This window comes from Oryza sativa, chromosome 12, assembly GCF_034140825.1.
Source record: "Oryza sativa Japonica Group chromosome 12, ASM3414082v1".
Classification (NCBI taxonomy): Eukaryota; Viridiplantae; Streptophyta; class Magnoliopsida; order Poales; family Poaceae; genus Oryza; species Oryza sativa.
In genome coordinates, this window is record NC_089046.1 from 17817088 (window position 1) to 17821872 (window position 4785).

A 4785-nucleotide genomic window follows, 5' to 3' on the forward strand; every position below is an offset into this window, starting at 1 on the left:
TGTAAAAGCTATTGCATGGCCTACAGAGAATAGCACGTGATCAGAGGTTCATTACTTGTAGCATTCAACACGCTCGATGTGAGTTAATTTACTACTAGTGCAATTTACCTCTATGCAAATCCAATCGGCATCAAACAAATGACGATCAGAAACATTTTCTGGAATTTGTCGCTATAATACTCGATTGATCTTTGCATGGATGATGTCACACCAAATATAGGCCATGTTTAGATCCACATAAAAATTTTACACCATGTTGATCACGTTTGAACACCAGCATGAAGTATTAAATATAGGCTAAAAAATAACTAATTGCACAGAATGCGACTAATTTATGAGAAGAATCTTTTTACCCTAATTGCTCCATGATTTGACAATGTGGTGCTACAATAAACATTTGCTAATGACGGATTACTTAGGCTTAATAAATTCGTCTCGCGGTTTATTCGCGGATTCTAATTAGTTCTTTTATTAGTGCCTGAATAACTCATGCGACACCCTATATAATATCTGATGTGGCACACCAAAACTTACACCCCTACATCTAAACATCCCCATATATCATCCATGGAAATATTTATGACTTTTGGAAGAATTCACAGGCTCCTCTTTAGGTGTTGATGGCCATGGGGTCGACAGCTCACCACCCATGCTGAAATCATCTTGGCCATCTTTTGTCCCCCTAATTAGGCGCCGCACTGCATGCAGCTTTATGATGATATATATCATATGTGTTCTTGATAAGGATAATCACATACCATCGTCATATATATAACTAAAGAAGGAAAATAATTAATCTCATGCATGCATTAAGCTTTCTTTAGTTTGTTGTTATGAATATCTGGTGCTAATCTCTATGTCATATCCTTATAATTATTGGTCAAAGGAGAGACACCATGCATTAATTATTGGGCAGTCCACAGGTGATGTATCATATTGCACCAGGTGTGTAGAGATCAGTCTCTCTCCAAAAGGCAGAGATATATTTTTTTTCCTTTTTCTTTTCGCCAGGAAAGAGGTTATGTCATGATCAAATAATGGGGGGGCTTTATATTAGATTGTGTGTTTGTGTCGTCACCAAACTGCTGATCCCTTTACTGCATCCATGGCAGGCAGCCTCAATTATGTGGCTCCTGTTGCTTGTGCACATGATGTAAACCAATTAGGGTACGGTTTGCTGGTGGATTATTATGCTTTGCCATCGATCTCTTGCCACTTGGACTTATCTCTGCCTGGATATGGATGATGCACCATGCCATGTCATTCATGCACTTGGCACTCAGGAGAGGTCCTATCTGATATCTCTGGTAGCTAGTACTGGAGATGTATGAATATCTCAAGGTGCTGGGTTGCATGTTGGCATCAATGTGCATGCTTGCATATACATTGAGATATATATGTAGGTGCATTGTGAACGGTAACACAATGGCTTTAAATTTAAGGGCAATAGCACATTTGACCCTATTTTGAGGTCTAACTACCACCCTGTTTTTGTCACTTTGCTCATTTGACCCTACTTTTAAAAACTGAAGCTACACTCTAACCCTCTTCAGTTAAGGGCATTAGACGGTGTTAACAAAATCCCAAAATACCACTTCTACCCTTGATTATTTGACCTTATTCTCCCAAAATTAGTTTATCACAGGACAAGCTCATAGCGTGCGTAGAGCTGTAGATGCGTGCCGCGTGCGGGTGCTGGCAGTCCTCCTCGTAGCCGAGCCACCGCTGCCGCCGCCGTTGCCGCCGACCGTTCTCCTCGTCGATGAGCCAACGTCACCCCTCCGCAGCTACCGCCGAGCCGCCACCGGGCGATCCTCCTATTCACCGAGCCCCCACCGGCGGTCCTCCTTGTTGCCGAGCCAACGCCACCGTCGCCGAGACGACGCCACCCCTCCGCAGCCGCCACAACCGCTCCGCCGCCACCAGCGGCGGCCCTCCTCGTAATTGAGCCGCCGCTCCCCCGTAGCCGCCGCCAGCGGAGGGCCGCTTCGTCGCCGAGCCGCCGCTCCTCCGCAGCGCTCTGGTGAGAGAGAGAGAGAGGATAAGAATGAAGGTAGAGGATAGATTGATGTATTAGGGGCATTTTTGTTAGTTGGGCTTGTAAATACATGTTTTTTTGTTGTTTTTTCTAAGTGAAATACTCACGGTGTAGTGAAAGAAGGGTTAGGCGGTAACTTCGAATTAAAAAAACATGGTCAAATGAGCAAACTTTAAAAAAAAGGGTCAATTTGATACTTAAGTTGGAAAATAGGGTCAAATGAGTAATTGTCCTTTAAATTTGATAGATGTGAAGTGAATTACTGAAACAGATTATTTACTAGACGCTTAAGAAAACATTTTCTATTGTATTGGTTAGATCACTTGTTTCAGTTATTTTTTAAGTTTATTTATCAAAGTATTTATTTTTTCTTTGTAATCAAGTAGAATATCATTCGTAGACCGTAGCAACAATCCGCACAATAATCTATTTTAAACTGTGTCTTAAGCTTGTTAAGAACCGATCGACATGATTTCTTGATCAGATGGAGTATTCGAACAAATATATATATATATATATGTATATATATATATGCATATCCAAAAAGACCGCATATTAATACTGTTCAAATACAATTAGCCCTACTATAGGCACCCAAATCAGTGCTGGTTCTGAAGGCCCTACCAGTACCGGATTTCCAACCGTACGTGCATTACCCGGTCAGCAGCACTGTATAACCGTATCTGTGCAGGTTGTAGTACCAACATAGACAGGACTTTGATGAGACAGTAAAAACAGCATCAAACGGGCTCAATTATGCTGTTGACGGTCGTTAAGGACCTATTTCAACCATCAACTATCTTAATAGATAAAAGCAACTAAGATTTCTTACACGTATACTATTTATAAATATTTTTTAAAAAACATTTATAAATAATGTAATTCCACTAAAAGAGAAATACATTATCGCTGCTATTAATATCGGTTTTGTATGAACCAACACTAATAAGGTGTTATATGTGTCAGCTTTTAGTTTCCGCCCTGTATGAAAATAGGCGACGGTGAGAAAAATGTCGCTGGTACATATGGGTCGTCACATGTTTGGTGTTATTTGTACAGTGTAGTGCTGGGATAATATTCCACGTAAGCTGTAGAAATCCTATGAGATTTTTGTTAGAGACTCCACGTAACTTCTCTCTTTGAAGTAGAGTATTATTGAACCAGCCAACCAGCTGATGCACAACCCTGATTAGTTAGGCAGAGGCTGCTCGTCTGGCTCAATGATCCAAATTCCTAAACAACTTCAGCAAAAAAATGAAAACACATATATACACCATAGACCATAGCTAGACAGATAAAGTACATATATATGAGAAATTGCAAAATTTGACGGGTGCTATATGCACTGTACACTGTATATACGTACGCCACCAGCTTTTTCCCCTGAACTTCCCATGTTCCCATTAGAACCGTTTTGAAACTGAAATAGTTGGCATGACTACACCACCATATATATGTTGCACAAATTGAAATGGTTGGCATAACTTCTCGTGTTAATTTATTTTATCGGGCTTGACTTCCCATGTTGCAAGTGCATGATGCTAAACATAATTAACTTGTCAGCTTGAATGCAGAGCCGCCGATAAGGGCCGGGTGTGCAAAATGGACGACCGAACAAGGCTTCCCAAAATTAGGGGTCCAACATTTAATATTTTATTCCATACTAATGTGTGTTCTAATATGTTTAAAGACCTTATTTCTGTTTATTTTCAAAACTGAACATGTTCTATCCCCACAAATTTAATTTTTGTGGCAATTTGCATAGTACATGGTACTTTCACTATTTTCTATTGCCATATCAACAAATTCGTTGCGATAAAAAATTTATCATCTCATAATTTAGCTTATTATTTTCGTATGGATACGGATTAGGACAAATTTTATATGAAATTTATACCTCTCGATGAGATCTACAACTTAAATTTTTCATTTGAAATCTTTTAAATACTCAAATTCATGATTCAAATCTCAGTTAAGCAGTCTCAAATGGAATTATATACATTTTTAAACAAAATTGATGCTTAGGTGAGTTGGTCATGAAGAGCGCGCGTGAGGGAGAAATCTTGGGTTCGAATCCTAGCCATGACAAGATATCAAAAGAAAATAATTAGGATGATAAATTAATATTGAAACATTTAATTTGGTACGTAGAACTAATGTCACACATGGAGTGGTGGCAATAGTTATTTATTGCAACGATGTGAAGTGTTGTAATATATATTTTTTGCCACATACATTTTATGGCAATAACAAAATTTATTACAACTAAATAAAAATCATTGCAATAACCTATTACCATGCTATTTATTACCATGGCTAGCAACGATTTTAAGATTGTGGCAACATGTATCTATTGCAATAATTTTAGCATTGATACTACGATTTTTTTTATGGCAATAAATTATTTTTCTAATAGTGGATGGAGGTGGTCCTGCTCCTCCAAGGTGTCGAGGAGCTCCTCACCATCACCAATATGCTCTTTGTCTCCCAATTGCTCTTCCCCTCGGGCCACTCGGACCCACTTGCCATCGTCACGCACAACCCCTGACGTCAGCTCAGATATGGTATCAATCAGTATTGCATTGATATCTATAAGTTCTGATGGTATCAACGGGTATCAACATATTGTACTTATGGGGTATCGACTGATACCTATGCATGGGTATCACCTTATACCAATAGGAATTAGAACATGATACCTCATATGTACCGATACCTAACCAGTATTATTGCATCCAAACGGGATT